The 10,800-nt window shown below is 35.3% G+C and overlaps 1 protein-coding gene across 10 annotated transcripts in view; it reads right to left on the bottom strand.

Annotated features, from left to right (window-relative positions):
• LOC129726403 (uncharacterized) overlaps window positions 1-10,800 on the bottom strand; it is a 513,997-nt gene that overhangs the window by 44,612 nt on the left and 458,585 nt on the right. The gene's annotated exons all lie outside the window — the stretch shown is intronic.

Raw genomic sequence — 10,800 nt, 5'->3', positions numbered from 1 at the left:
CTGAAAAGTAAAACGTAGATGAAAAAGAATTATAGAGATTTCAAATATTAATTTTCACTCTAACTAGAATATATATTACAATGTAATATGATATAAGTAAGCCTGTATTCCCGAAAACTCATTTAGAGCCCGAGCTGCAACAAGTCACGCACAATTCCATTGACAAATCAGTGAATTTTATGTCCAGTAAGAGAAGGAATGGTAGACAGCAAAAAGTAATTGCCGTCAGTAAGTTTGTTTGCTCCGGTTGCTTTTATGTATAAACTAAAAGGACGGTTCTCAGCATCACAAAAAGATGATTTTTTCAAAGTTGATAATAAATTCAACATTACTTACGAACATCATACGAAGGACAAAAGTCAATAAAATGGTATTAAACCCCTGCTGAAGCATGAAGATTTTTCGACTAAATAACAATCACATATAATCGATTTTATTTCGTATTTTCCTAGGCCTATCTCTTGTTGTCGATTTTCATTCCCAAACCAGAGCCTTCCTATTTCGGTACACGTGTTCCAATCAAGTCAATTTGGACCCTCACTGCCATGACACGACGCTTTTTCCACCGTCTAGCGGGGAGGGTGAAAAATTATTGCTGTTCGAGCCCCAGATCCGGGTGCTTTTTCTTTCTTTTCGTCTCTAGTGACAGCGAATCTGTTCATCTCGGTAGACACTGATTCGATGATTTGTGAGCTGATGTCGAAATTATTTTCTTGATTATTTTCTATCACACTCATGTCGGTTTCTACCGGCTTCTTTGCTTTGAAACTCAACTGGACGCCAGTCCAAGCCATTATTGATACATCAGTTCTTCATATCCGTCAGGGGGATTGATATAATGGAAATTAATATTCAATTTATTCGATTGGGTTTAATGTAGCAATTCTCCTGTGAAGAAGATTGTCCCGATTCTAGTTGATCTGATTTTTATGAAGCTTTCATATGCACGGCCAAATCTAGCTTAAAATTCAAGCCCATTTGCTTTCCGGAAGCTATCTGTGCTTTACGGTTGATGAAATTTGGCAAACATTATCTATTAAATACCGATCAGAATAATCGCTTCCTCTTTCTGGTAGATTGAAGAAAAAAACTAAAACTGTTCCTTCAATTGTTCTACGAAAGAAGTAAAAGTAAGAATAAAAGCAGGCAAGCGTTGTTAAACAATTAAAGTCACTTTCTGCACGCCGTTTCATGTTCCATGTGGAATTGAAAAGTGTTTAAAAAACAAAAATTAAAAGTGATACTGTCAATAACCAATATGAAGCTCGAAACTTATATACTAATGTCCAATCGTGATACCTGCACGTACATTTTTAATAAACATTTCGACCCTCAACGCACTCTCACCAGCGAGAAACTGTGTCAGCGAATGAGATTCCGACATGCCGCCACAGTCGGCCCCGCTTCTGTCGCTGATGGCGCCGCTGCAGTGACCCATTCTTGGCGATAGACTATTACCGGCTGTTGTTGACCAAAAGTAATCCCCTGTTGGAAATATTCCGGTCAGGTTTTCAACATAAATGACACTTTGGAGTGTGTGTTTGGTTTGGAACAAAAATGGCCTAATGTGATTTCCGCCATTAGGCGGTAAAGTAGGTAGCAGCGTGCTGCTTTCAAAGGGTCACCCCGACCGGAGCTAGGAAGTAAGAGCAGTTTTAGTGTGGTTTAATATCTGATAGCATGTTTTTGAATTTTTGAGAAAATTTACTTGAGAATTTCCAACAGCGACAGAGACAGAGACTATCGGTAAAAATATAAAAAAAACTGTAGATACTATTTTCCTATTGGAATAACGGTGTTCATAATTTTTATCCTAGAAACTGAAGTTCCTTTTGTCATTTCGTCGCTTTTGTGCAACACTGGCACAACTCAAAATTGATGGTTTTGAAGAAGAAAGAAATTTGGACTCAAGCTGCTTCTACTCATATATCTGTTTTTATTTTTGAAAATTTTGAAACGGTTTTTTTAGTTTAAATAGTTTATTTGACACGGCACGATACAATTTATGTTTAACTGAGTGAAAGGGGTACGTGTACTAGTGCACTAGCATAAGTACAATGGATGTAGGTCCCTTACCCTTCATCCCCAAACCCACGCAAATTCAACCCTCCGGCTCACTTCTCTTCTGTCCCTGTTTTAGTCAATCATCGTCTCAGGCCTTTTGCAGACGGAGAGAAAGGCCACTTTATTGTCTACTTTCGGCCCAAAGCTGGACCGAAAACGAAACCGCTGGATCTGTTTTACTTTCTTAAATTACTTGACAGCTTACTTGAGAGCTTCGTGAATTAGAAAACAAATGCAAAATTTTTTGTTTCTGTTTTCGCCGATAATGTTGCTTCCGATCCAGAAGCTGTTATCGCTTCAGTGGATGTTTCTGTCGATTTGGTGGATTTCAGTACACTCTAAATTACTCCTGATATGATATTAGCCGCAAGTAAAAATTGAAGCGGTCGTGTACCCTAGTTCTGATGGTATACCAGCTACAGTTTTTGCTCGCTGTGCTTCAACACTAGTGGAACCCCTGTACGCATTTTCAACAAATCGTTCGAGCAAGCTAAATTTTCGGCAGTCGGGTATATTTCCTGTTTTAAAAAGTGGAGACCGTAAGAATGTAGGAACCTATCGTGGTATTACGAGCCTTTCTGCTACTTTGAATTTATTTGAGACTAGATGAACGTTCCCGGCGATGCTCGGGATCAAAAGTTTCAAAATAAGGAATCATTTTACCTTTATTATACTAAACAAAGGGTAAAAAATCGGTCGAAAAACGCAAAGGTCCGGAGGGCCGAACCTTATATACCATTCGACTCAGCTCGACTAACTGAGCAATGTCTGTTCGTGTGTATGTGTGTGTATATGTGTGTGTGTGTGTATGTATGTTGTCTGTATGTATGTGCCACAAAATAGTAACGCACCTTTCTTACAGAACGCAATATCCGATTTTGATGATCTTATATGCAAACGAAAGCTACTGTGCTCCCCCAGAATGCTACCGAGTGGATTTTTGATTAATGGCTTAGATTTTAAGATATTGATCGAAGAGTATTTTTTATATGAGACATTTAACTTTTAAGATAAAATAAATGTCACGGGGGGCCATGTGTTGTATACCAATCGACTCAGATCGACAAACTGAACAATTTCTGTATGTGTTTGTATGTGTGCCTGTACGTATGTATGTGTAAATATGTTGTTTATGTGTAGTATTTCAAAATCGAATCGAAAAAAAAAACAAAAAAATAAACGCTTTATTTATTTATGCAATGTTTGCAGCTTTAAAAGAGAGTCCCAGAGCTCTTTGGGAATCACATTGAGCAAGATATTTTTATTGGTAGCTTGAACTTTAGAATACTGACCTAAGGAGCCATCCACATACCACGTGGACAGATTTTTAACAATTTTGTCCCCCCCCTCCCCCTTCGTGGACAACTGCCCATATCAATTCTAAAAAAAATGTATGGACCGTGGACATTAGCCAACCCCCCCCCCCCAAAGCTGTCCACGTGGTATGTGGATGGCCCCTGAGTATATTTTAGACATGGGATATTTTACTTAAAGGATAATTTCTCTCTCTCTCTCTCTCTCTCTCTCTCTCTCTTCCTCTCTTTTTATTCTTTTATTCGTATCGCTATTCATTTCTCGAAGAAAAATAACGATCATCGACAACCTTGCATAATTTTAAGCCCGTCGTAGTGCGATTCAATTGTTGTTAATAAATGAACCTTTTGCTTTTAATAACTTTTTCTGAACAATTTTAAATATATCTTAGAGGTAACTGCAATGCCTACTTAGCTCCTGGTCCTGCATGCGAAGCTTTCGTTCTTACTTCCTTTTAAATATAAGGTAATCGCTCCATTATTCATCTCAACAGCTATATTCATCTTATTTCTCTCATTTGTCCAATTTACCGTCAAATTTCTACAAATATTTAAAGTAAATCTCTTTGCTTCTCGATTTTGTCAGGTGGTTGAAAGTCTTACGTTGAGAATATGGTTAAATTTGACGATGATTTGATCAAATGCGTGATGAGATGAATATAGGTACTGAGATGAATATAGGAGCAATAACCCTATATTGAATTGTACGTAGAACCAAGACTTTCGAAGAACAATAAGCATTTACAGCATTCTGAAATAAAGCATTGTAGCAAAATCTAGCCTCACAGCATGCAAATGTAACACAATTAGCGATCCGGATATTGTGGAAAGCTTTACCAAAGATGTATGATATGATACACTATGCTTATGTAAGATATAAATATTGCTTTCTCATTTCAAATTCAGTACAGAGAGAGTATCCATCCAAATTATCTTACTTCTTGTTATCGTAGCAAGTTTTATGAAGTCCCTGTTTCGGATTTCACCTTACAGCTTAGGCCTTCAAAAAGATTAATGTTCTCGACTACACTCTTGAAAGCCAAAATTTTTGAATGTTGCAAAAAACCTTCACTTTCAGATAAGGCAATTAAAATAAAATTGTATTGACAACTTTCATCAGTAGTTATATGATTTTCAATGACACATGATTCAAGAAACGTTCATATAATTGAGCAATTCTCGCTGAAACCAATTTAATATAAGTAAATTTAATATAAATCTACATAGTTGCTACAAATAGAGAAAAATTGATAATGCCAGTTTTGTTTGATCGAATTGGATGAACCCTCGGTCGCCAAGGGGTGAAATATTTTCTAAAAAAGTTGAAATTCTAGCATTTCTTGATGTTTTATTTGAGCTATATCTCTGAAATTCGTTATGAAAGCTACTACAAGTAGCACTTTTTTGTAAAGAGGAATGATAGAGCTTGTATCTGAAGTGATCATAATTTGGCCGCCATCTTGAATTTGGCCGCCGTCTTGGATTATATCAGGAAAATGCAATTTTGACCCTATTCGCAACTTCCGATTTTCAATCTGAGCAAGCATTGGAAGCTGAGAAAAAAATCTTCAAGATGCAATTGAAAAATTGAGTGAGCATCAGTGTTAACTCACCAATTGAACCAATTTTCCGAACGAATTTTAGAAAGCATTCAGTGTATTCCTGTACATTTCTGAAGTATATTTTTTTAGGATTTGTAGAAGTTTGCTGCAATCCGTAATAAATATACGATGCTGATTCATAATTCTAGGTCCTGCGATTTCTAAAAACTAAACCATTGTGGTATTCAAACTTGGATTATAGTGAATTAAAAACAAATATAACTGCATTGAATAAACATACATATTCGCAGTTCTAGTATGAAATCGAGAAAATTTATATCCATTACCGTTTCTGCCAAATTGATTATTTCAAAAATTTTCAAGTTTCTTTTAGCCTGCATTATTAAAGTTGGTTTGTGATCGAAAAATTAACACTCATATACATACTCTAGTGATAACATTCAGAATATTTGTAAAAAACACATCAGAATTTTACTCTATCTATTCCTTCTTTCGTGTTTTGTTCAACCTCTGGAATACTATCTATTAAATTCATTTAATTTATAATTGAAATCGGACTTTTTAAGTCGATATACGTTTTGGGTTTACTGGCATAATAAGCATATAGTAATAGATAGTATAACAAAGGTTTCTGCACCACTAGGTGGATTAATTTAGGTTTTTATAATTCATTGCATTATTAGCACAACTCACTTCAAAAATATTTCACATCTTATACGTCCAACATCACTGAGTACTTTAACATTCTGAGAACGCACAGAACGGAAATGCCCATATTGGATTGCATTTTGTGATTTGGGGACGGTTTACAGAAACTGGAAATCGCCATTTTGACGTATGGAGTTCGAAAGTTTCGGAAGTATTGGGATGGTTGGCTTTAGATTTAGATTATTTTCCTGAAACCAGAAGTCGTTATTTTGGAAAATGTTATGTGGGGTCATCCCAGTTCCGAATATACCACACTCGGGTGATAACCGGATATTCGTCAATTGTTAACACTGAAACCTCTTTTTATGTAACTTTTAGAAGAAAAAAATCAAAGTAAGAAGAATTTCGCGTGACCATTCATGCTTAGTTCTCCTCTATAATCATATCTAAAGAGATAACATGTGAATTTTTATAACGAAAATGTTTGTTGGTGTCCAAGGAACACGTCTGAGAAGAAGTTAACGTTCAAATCCACATAACTACGTAAAACTTCAAAAAATAAAAAGATTAAACCAATGAAATGCGGCCTTTCCTCCAGCCAAATGTTCCAAGATTTAGTTTTGGTAAAAGTAAAAAAGTATTTCGAGTCCCGTAATGTGTTACTATTCACAAAACTACGAAAACATCAGAAATGTATTTTATTTCTGCTCGACTCGCACCAAATTCTTCTGCAAGAAAATATTTGCAGATGTTGAACGTAGATTTTATTGAAAGAAAAAAAAATTATTTACAGGCGAATTGAGCTCATGCTCAAAAAGTCAAAATTTTGCATGTATTAAATGTATAATATATATAAATTTTAAAAAGAGTATTTTAATGTGTTTTTCTGTATGCAGAAAATCATCTTCAAACATACGTAGTTTTTAACAATTACATATTATAGCTTTGAATTTCGATTTAGAAGCAAATTGAGTTTAAATATTCATGATTTTGCTTGTTTAACGTAGTGTTGTGAATAATATCTCAATTTTCAGTAATCAAAAATCTGTTATTTTTACTCAAAAGTCTTTCCTGAACACAAACAAACATTTTAATGGATAAAATCATATATCATAGCTTTGAATTGAGATTTAGAGACAGACTGAGCCAAAATATTCATGATATTGCATGTTTTACTTAGTTTTGTGAATTAGGCGTCGTACACAAATTACGTAACGCTTAAAACCTAGATTTCAGACCCCTTCCCCCCCTATGTAATGATAAGTAACGTTCGATATGACTCCCCCCCTTAAAATTACGTAAAGCTGTCAGACCTGCCGCCCCTGAAAATTTCTAATTTTGAGCAAACATCACAGTTACATAACGGTCCCAAATACCCCCTCTCCCTTCTATGTAACAATAAGTAACGCAGACTTAACCCCCTTTCCCCTATTTATGCATTACGTAATTTGTGTAATCTTTATTTTCAGTTATCAGATAACTATTTTTTTATCTCGAATGTCATTCCTGAATATCAACGAACATTTTATTGAAAAAGAATCACGTGTCATTGCTTTGAATTCTGATTTAGAGACAAATTGAGCCCAAAATACTATGGTTTTGCATGTGTGTTTTTTCGTGTGGTTTCGTGGAAAATATTTAAATTCCAAATAATCAGATACGTATTTTTTTTCCCTCAAATATCTATCCTAAACACAACGAACATTTTATTAAAGTAAAAATCACAGATCATCAAATTCAGCAAAAAAGTAATGATTTTGCATGTTTCACGTAGTTTTATGAATAATATCTCGAGTTTTAGTAATCAGATACCTGTTATTTTTTCTCAAATGTCTTTCCTAAACATCAACGATCATTTTAATGAAAAACAGAATTACTGTCATCGCTTTGAATTTTGATTTGGAGACGAATTATGTATAAAAAGTCATAATTCTGCATGTTTACGTTGTTTTGCGAATAATATCTCAAGTTTTTGTGATCAGATACTAATTAGTTTTCTTAAATGTCTTTCCTGAACATTAACAAACATTTTAGCGAAAAAAGAGTCATATGTCATTGCTTTGAATTTTGATTTAGAGGCAAATTTAGCACAGAAAGTCATAATTTTGCATGTTTTACACAGTTTCGTGGATAATATCTCAAGTATTAGTAATTAGATATTTATTATTTTTTCTCAAACGTCTTTCTTAAACATCAACGAACATTTTAATGAAAAATGAATCACATGTCATCGCTTTGAATTTTGATTTGGAGACGAATAAAATATAAAAAGTCATAATTTTTCATGTTTTATGTAGTGTTGTGAATAATATCTCAAGTTTTAGTGATCAGATACTAATTATTTTTACTCAAATGTCTTTCCTGAACATTACTAACTTTTTAGTGAAAAAAATCATATGTCATCGCTTTGAATTTTGATTTAGAGGCAAATTTAGCACAGAAAGTCATAGTTTTGCATGTTTTACGTTGTTTTGTGAATAATATCTCAAGTATTAGTAATTAGATACCTATTATTTCTTCTCAAATGTCTTTACTGACCATCAGCGAACATTTTCATGTTAAAAAACCTACATTTCACCGCTTATTATTTTTGATTTAGAACGATCCAAAATGATGATGATTACTGTACACCTCAGGGACTGAGGGAATGATATCAATAAGATCAAGCGTAACGGAATTCCATTTTTATGTAGTAGATAGTTGAAAGCAATTTTATATTTGAACGGACAGAGTGCTATCAATACCGATCAACATGATTTTATGCCTAGCCGATCCTTTCGCGCAAACCTGTTATAATTCACGTCAATCCGTATTTCTGACATAAAGCAAAAGGCACAGGTTGATGCTATAAATACTGATTTGAAAGCAGCATTTGTTTATATTGGCCACAAGCTTCGACGAAGCAACGAAAACTTTAACGGTTCAGCGCTCCTCTGAAATTAACGGAATGGCTTAGTTTTTTTTGTGCGATAGAACTCTTCGTGTGCGGATTGATCGCTGTTTTTCGTCTCAGTTTACCAACGTTTTCGGTGTTCCTCAGGGCAGCAGCTTAAGGCCTCTGTTGTTCATTTTATTTTTCAACGACATTGTCTTGCTACTTGGAGCCGGCTGCAAATAAGTGTATTCTGATGATCTAAAATTATATATAGTAGTTCATTCGTTACGTTTGTTGATTGGTACCGACGGGATAGGCTTGTCCTTAGCGTTTTCAAATGTCAAGTTATGAACTATTACCGAAGAAGCAGTCTAATAACTTTCAGCTACCGTAAACTGGGGTGACTTTGATCACTTTTTTGATTGTATCTCAAATATTTTCAGAATATACTGAAAACAATATTCTTTGATATTTTTAAAATAAGTACTGGTATGCAATGAAAAAGATTCAGTCACTACTTCAAAAGTTTAGCAACAATTTTGCTGTTTTTAAATATGCTCTAAAAATTTTACACCAATAATCATTCCGGGGTGACATTGATCACTTCATTGTTTTGATGAATTTGGAGTAACACTTTGCTACTTTCACTAATTTGAACAGCCTTAAACAACTTAAACGAGTTTATAAATATGGAAAGCAATTTGGGGGCCATTCACATTCTACGTGAACAGTTTATAAACTGTCCAATGTCCAAGATTCATAAAAATTTTTTAGAATATATATGAATGATTATTCATTGAGAGAGAAGGTGGTCTTAAATCGTCAAAAACTAGTCCACGAGGAATATGACTTATGAAATTGTCCAAATTTGCATGTTACTTCACGCTTGGGTTTCTGTTAAGAAAAAATATGTAATACGCTGTGGAGAAAATTGGGACTCAACATTGCCTTCGAGCAAAAATAACAATAAAATGAATTGTTATAATATTTGTTCATCTTGAGAACTAATCTGGGAGCAAAATAAAAACACTTTACGTATTGCAACTTGTTGTTTTGAATCTGCTTGAACCGATTGTTTGTATGCAACAAAAATCGCCAAAATTACACTTTATTTTCAATTAATATTTTAGCATGAAAAACACTCTTTAAACAGCAGGAAATGCATGAATAGTAGCAATGCGAACATATATCCACACAATCAGTGAAGATTACGACAAATCCCAAGCACTACGAGCGCTTTTTTACCACATTTTCAGAAAAGAGGTATAGTGATCAAAGTCACCCCGGCGATCAAAGTCACCCCAGTTTACGGTACTGAATCGATGGACATGCCCTTAAGAGAGTAGACCAAGTCAACGAACATGCTGTCCTACTTGATGCTAAGTTTACCTTTAATCAGCATCGCTCGGCTGTTATCGCGAAAGCTTCACGTCAACATGAATTTATAATAAAAATTGCTCATGATTTCAAAATCCTCATTGCCTTGAGACTCTTAATTGCTTGTTGGTACGGCCTGTGATAGAGAATGCTGGCTCAATTTGTGTCCACATCAATTAGTGTGGAATACGCATCGAACGTGTTCAGAAAAGATTTCTATGATTAGCGCTAAGAGATCTACCTTGGTGGGATCCCGTCAATCCTCCGCCATATACTGATCGCTGTCATCTTCTTGGCCTAGAGACTGTGTAGACCACAACAGGAGGCGGCAAGAAACCGTCCGCTGATAAAAGTCATCGCATTTCGATACCAACAAATTTCTACCAATTTTTGAAAGTAAATCTACTTGCCTCTCGATTTTATAAAGTGGTTGAAAGTTCTAGGTTGAAAATATGGTAAAATTTGACGATAAATTAATCAAAAAGGCGTGATGAGATGAGATCAATATAGGAGCGATTACCCTTTTTGAGTTGGATGAATTTCCCATTAATGGTAATTATATTATCGTATTTGCAAAAAATTCTACGCCCTCGCGGGGGGCTTTTCGCCATGGCGGACAAAAGCGAAACATTCGCCATGGCGGACGAAAACTTGCGTGTAGGCATGTTTTTAAGCTCTTTCTTCGTTTTTTTTTTTCATTATTTCCTTCTCCGTTTTCGCGACAAAATTGTCGCAGCTGGGGGACGTTGAGCAGATTAGTCGATTTCGGTACCACATCGCTATTCAGCCGCTTCATCTCCTCCAACGAACGCTTCGAGTAGCGGGTCGACGCCAAATCTGACCAGAACACCATGTCTTCGCCCTTATGGTATTTCTTGATGACCGACGCACCTTCTGGCAGGCACTTCGTACTATAAATTTCCCCGTTCACGGCCAGCCCGGAGCGAAAGAAGAGCGGCTT

Source organism: Wyeomyia smithii, chromosome 1, assembly GCF_029784165.1.
Source record: "Wyeomyia smithii strain HCP4-BCI-WySm-NY-G18 chromosome 1, ASM2978416v1, whole genome shotgun sequence".
Classification (NCBI taxonomy): Eukaryota; Metazoa; Arthropoda; class Insecta; order Diptera; family Culicidae; genus Wyeomyia; species Wyeomyia smithii.
The sequence above is the reverse complement of the archived record's forward strand: the minus strand, read 5'-3'. Positions and strand labels throughout refer to the sequence as shown.